Genomic DNA, 6000 nt, shown 5'->3' with positions numbered 1-6000 from the left:
GAACTGTGAAGAAATCTGAGGTCTGAGGAAGGTTTCTTATCCCAAAGAATACCAATCCCATGTTACTGGTAGCCTAACTGGTCTTGATGACAAAGACTTGGAAAAGTGAGGAGAAGTAAGGGGGGGGTCTATTTTAAGAGTAAAAGGAATGAGGTTTTAAGTGCTGAATTATGTTGTAGGACAGTTAAGAAAGACTTTCAACACAGAGGTGAAGGTGAGTACAACAGAGAGCTTCTACATGATATCAAAAGCCTCCACCTTTATTTTGGAAGGAAGGGAGGACTAAGCATGTTTATCTTGAATTTGCCTATATAATTCAATCATTCCCCGGCATGAGTTCCCCCCTACTTACCAGAAGCCTCCTCACACCCAAGAACATATGTTTTCAATTGGAAAGTGCTTGCAAGAAGACCACCTGCCAGCAAAGGGAATGTTTTCCCTCTCCCAGTGGGGGTCTTACAGACAGGTTTAATGTAGTTAAACAGGAACAAAGCAAGAAGCCTGCAGGAATGATCTTACAGGCTGGCTTGTTTATTGAGATTTTCTTTCAAATAGTGAAGGGAAATGTATAAGATATTAAAACAATCATTTTTATTCTCTTTGTCAGTCCTCCATCAGAACTCAGTCCTTTCTTCCCCTTATCACCTCTCCATATTTCTTTATTCAGCCACATTTTGTGATATGACCCAACGGTTTTAACTAAATGAATAAAACATTTTAAAAGTTTCCATTTTCGAGTGCTATTACTCTAAAGCAAATACAAAAATCTGTGATTATGAATGTAGATGAAAAAAAATCTTATTGTTAACACTGTGCCTATTATACATTAAATGTGCAGAGAGAATACCGGGCTGCCGGGCTGTTGAAGAACTAACAGCTTAAACATTGAAGTATTAAAGTTAATACTTGAGCATCAAATGGCAACCTTTTGTGCACAAAGAGTAAAGTTGTTGGGGGAAACTGGGGAAGAGGGGAATGAAGGAGAAAAGAAATCAAATATCCTCAAAAGAGTTTAGGAATGGGGCCGTTCCTTACTTATCCTCCTGGTTTCTGCCATTTTCTTTTCACACATACTCAGTCATTCTATGAAGTGTAAACAGATGCTGGGAACTGGAGTTCTAGGGTTTGATAAAATTTTTTTTCTTTTCTTTTTTGAATGAAAGAAAAAAAAAAAAACAGGATGAGGAAAGCTCAGTCTCCATATTGGGGAGAGAAAAGGCTGTGGGTAAAGGGGTCACTAGACATTTTATTTCATAAAATCAATCCGACAATCAAATAGCTAGGGGGAGTGCTGCCTCCTCTGATGTTCTTTGAGTCCTCCTCATCCCCCCACCCCAGTGGAGGACTTTTTAATTAATCTCACAAATCCAGAGAATGCAAGTTAAACAACCCCATCAACTGTGATAGCCTTGTGTGGGGGTCTGAGTGAACTGGCCCTCATGCCAACACTGCAGGCACATTCCACAGGGATGAAAGTGATCTGAGACACCCAGCTACAGTTGACAAAGTCTAGGAGGCAGGTGACAAAGTGGTGACATGGTCAATGATGACAGCCAAAAAGCAGTTCCAAGTTAATATCACATACAAAGACTTGCACCAGCTTCATTCTGTATCACATTGTTATGTGGTAAAAACAAACTGCAGTGAGAAAAAAAAAAAAAAACACCTCATTCCACAGACCTTCACTGTTGTGTAATGAGATTACAATGCAAAGGTTTGCTACCCATGGGAGGTCTTTGAGCAATTCACCACCCAGGAACCCAAAGCGAACTAGATGAACTCTGCTTAAAACAATAAGCTGAAAGTTCTGTATTATATTACCTCACCAGGCAACAGCGAGGAGAAGAAATGGGAATATAAGAAGGAAATAGGTAAACTTCCTTGGGTTACTTTCTCATGACACATTTCACTTGAGAATTCATAGGTCAGCACTGTTTTATAATAACCTGCTTTTAAAATAGCATGACAGAAGCATGTGTAATTTGTGTTTAGTGACCCGAGAGCAATCTTTCAGTAAAACAGTGTGGTTAAGTGCCTGCCAAGGCAACCCCTGGTCTGTAATCCTCTAGGAAATAAGGGTGGAGAGTATTCCAGAAGTGTCCATTGCTTTCTCTTGTTTATTATGGGGAAATCTATTACTTAACGTGAATTTTTGTTCTTTGTCTCGGAAGCCCCACTGTACGTGCAAATCATGAGGTTCATATCTTCTTGCTCTACAAAGAGGGAAATAAAATCTTTTCCTTTTGCCAAAGCAAATTAGAATTTATGAGATTTATTTTCTTAAGTATAGGTAGTAGCCCAGAACCACCCACCTCACCAAATCCGCTTCTTCTGTAGCATGTCTCCATAATTAGAATGAAAGAAAAAGTCGTGTTTGAAGATAAAATCTCTTGTTCAGAATACTCACACTATGGCAGAAATGGATTATCAAGTTTTAGAACAAGGTGAATGTCTGAAAAAAAAATCAGTTTTTTTTCTCTCATCATCATGACTGAATTGACCTTGAATTCAACCAATTTGACCTTCTGCCTATCACCTAGGCTTCCTGTTCCTGCCTCTCCCTTCTAATCTCCCTTCCTCCTTCCTTCCTTCCCTTGACAAACATTTATGGATGACCACTTACTCTGTGCCAGACAGTTGTGCTAGGCTCCAAAGGTGAGAGAAAAAGAATCCAAAATTTAAGAAAAGTCTTCTCTTTTACATTTCAGTTTATACACTCCTAAAATATTTGAAGTTTCTCCCAACAAGTATGTATCACTTTCTCTAAGATATTCTAAAAGAACTTTTATAAAAAGTAATAATGTTACCCTAAAACACAACTTGACAATTTTTTTTTTCTGTAAAGGGCCACATAGTAAATATTTTAGGCTTTGTGGGCCATATGGTCTCTGATGGAGCTACTCGACTCTGCCCCCACAGCAGCCATAGACAATACCTAAGTAAATAGATGTGACTATGTTCCAATAAAACTTTATTTACAAAAACAGTTGATAGCTCAGATTTGGCTCATGCTATAGTTTGCTGACCCCTGATTTAAAAGATTGAGACAAGGCCCTGTATTCCAGAGAAACATAACGCAGTGATTTTTTTCCAATAGCATCATGCATGAGACATAGTAAGCACTAAATTAAATATCAGAGCACACTGATCTTAAGGAAATTATTAACCATCTCTGGGCTTCAGTCCCCTTACTGACAAATTCTTATGAAAACCTAATTAGATATTCTTTAGTGCTTTTCCAACTCTGAATTTTGCTTATATCTTATCATATACCCTTCTAACATGCAACCAAACTTACGAAGAATAAAAAATGCTTGCTAAAATTTCTCTGAGCAATATATGTAGAGGATTGGTATCTCTTGCCATTGATATGATCTAAAGTGTGGGAGCTGGTGATCTGAGGAAAGTCAATTACGAGTCCTGTTAAACAAATAGAAATAAGTCACATTTCATTTAAGAAGCATTTTTATATATATTTTCACAAATAATCCTCAATACAATCTCATTGGATAGCAAGAATAGATATTTCCTTCATCTTTCAAATAAGAAAAGAGAGGATTAGAGAAATTAAATGAGGTAGCTATTGTCCCCCATCTAATGCCCAGATGAGCAAAGCATTAATGCCAGCCATGTTCTAATTCAGAGCTCTTCAAACCATGCCAGTATTCTTCCAAAATACACACTTTGAATTACTTAAAAACAAAACAAACAACAACAACAAAAAACTGCAATAGGAATGTAAAGTGATGGATGGCAGTACAAAAATGACTACTGAATTACACCAATAAAGGTAGATATTTTGTAATAGAGTTCTATGAAGTAGGACAAATAGAAACAATATATGGTGAAGAAGCCACCTATACTGCCTGTAGTCCACACCAAAATACAAGTCTCACACAAAAGTATGATGCATGGAGTTCATGTTGAGTTTTTCTGTTTAGCCCATGATTACAGACACCTCAATTTTATTTTCTAGGAGAAAGTATAATGATAAAACTATTAATATCTTTCTAATTAAACATCTTCAAGGTAAAAATACATTTACAAATTATACATTTTAAAAGTTATATTTTTTTTCTTATTAAACTTGAAGCTTTGGATATTCTAGATAACAACAAAAATATCAATTATCTCAAAAAAACTATTTTTAATGATTTAGTTTTCACTTTTTTCTTCATGTTTTTCACACTTCATCTGGTTTAATACATTCAATGTCCTTTTCCTTTTTGCCAAGTTCAAAAAAAATGCACATGCACCACTCTACATCTTCAAAGCATTTTACAAACGCTACCAAATTGGAATTCTTTAGTGGTTTAAAATTAGCTTCTTCTTATTTTTCTCATGAGCCTCTAACATGCCTCAGTAAATGGCTTTTCTCCTGTTGTTTCAAAAAAAATTTGTTTCCATATTTAAGTAAATACTATTTGTGTGTCATTCAGCATGTATTAGAGCATTTATACGGTCCAGGCTTTTAAGGAAAAAAAATTAAGAAATGGTGAATTCTTGTTTTTATTTTTCCTGTGAAGTTTAACATTGGTTTACCACATTCTATGTGTCAGGCACTGTGTGGCTGCAGTATATTTTAACAAAGAAAAGGAAGAGAGTCTCTACCTTTGACTGTTGAAGAGACAGGTACAGAGTACCTTATTTCACTAAATAAAGGCAGACAGATGAGTTCTAGCTAACAACGAGGGCATGGAACACTAATACTTCCTAAGTCCTTATTGTGTGCAAGGCAATTTCTAAAAGCTTTTCAACACAATTAACTCAGTTAATACAACAAACTACAGGAAACAACAAAGTATTGTAGATTTATGGCAGGGGGATAGAAATTAATTTCAACTGCTTGTCTAATATTTGGCCAAGTTTGTGAGCATTTCAAATGCTTCCCAAATAATTTTTCTTTCATTGCCTCACACAAAGGTCTTATCAGCTATTTTTATGCCATATTTTTCTCGCCCCCCCCCATTTTAAATTTGTAGTTCATAAAACCCCTGCTATGGGCTGAATAGTGCCCCCTACCCACCAAATAGTCATATGGAAATCCTAACCCCCAGTGCCTGTAATGTAATTCTATTTAGAGATAGAGTCTTTAAAGAAGTAATTAACTTAATCTGAGGTCATTAAAGTGGGCCCTAATCCAACATGACAGGTGCCCTTGTAGGAAGAGAATATTTAGACACAGATGGGTACAGAGGAAAGACCATGGAAGACACAGGAGAAGACTGCTACCTAACAAGCCAAGGAGAGAGATCTCAGATGAAACCAGCCCTGCTGACACCTTGATCTAGGCCTGTAGCCTCCAGAACCGTGAGAAAATAACTTCCTATTGTTGAAGCCACCCAGTCTATGGTACTTTATTATGGCAGCCTGAGCAGAGTAATCCCCCCTAAACTGTATGTTTCCTATAAGACTTTTCATCATGTTTACTTCTATTTTATTTACATCTTGTATTTTTAAAATAATCCTTTGTAAAAAGGACACATATTTAAAAATAAAAATTTAAAGGAGAAAAGCAGACCCCATAATGCCATTACCAGGCCACCAACACATTGAGTGACCATAACCCACTCACATGGAAAGGGCCATTGTACATTCCCAGCCCTGATGGTAGAAACAAAAGCTTATTTGTCCTTTAAAAAGTTTAAAAAACAAATAGATAAAGTTCACATATCATAAGAAAGCATTTATTTAAGAGTTGGGAAAAGAAATTAGATGGTCTCTTGTCCTTTTCCAACTCTTACTTCTAAATGATAGTTCATATGATTTTTGAGACTCTATGCATTTTTCTAAGACATTGATATTAGTTGTGAGAGTGGCCTGAGCCAGGAAAATAAATATTTTAAGAAAGAGTGTATAGAATCAAAAATTGTATAAATTATTATTAGAATTTTTTTTTTTTTTTAATTCGGAGGACCTACTGAGGTAGGAAGGAGCAATTAAAAGTCACTCTTGTTTTCTTTGGACTCTCAGAGTTCTTCAAATTAAATATTCTAATAG

General features: G+C 36.1%; 1 long non-coding RNA gene across 1 annotated transcript in view; it reads left to right on the top strand.

Moving 5' to 3' along the window:
• The first annotated feature begins 1752 nt into the window (after window positions 1-1752).
• The window catches only part of LOC130543509 (uncharacterized), a 28844-nt gene continuing 24596 nt past the window's right edge, over window positions 1753-6000 (top strand). Inside the window, exon 1 of the long non-coding RNA XR_008958889.1 lies at window positions 1753-1871. This is a non-coding gene — a long non-coding RNA (uncharacterized LOC130543509). The remainder of the gene's footprint in view (window positions 1872-6000) is intronic.

This window comes from Ursus arctos, unplaced genomic scaffold (assembly GCF_023065955.2).
Source record: "Ursus arctos isolate Adak ecotype North America unplaced genomic scaffold, UrsArc2.0 scaffold_13, whole genome shotgun sequence".
NCBI lineage: Eukaryota > Metazoa > Chordata > Mammalia > Carnivora > Ursidae > Ursus > Ursus arctos.
The sequence above is the reverse complement of the archived record's forward strand: the minus strand, read 5'-3'. Positions and strand labels throughout refer to the sequence as shown.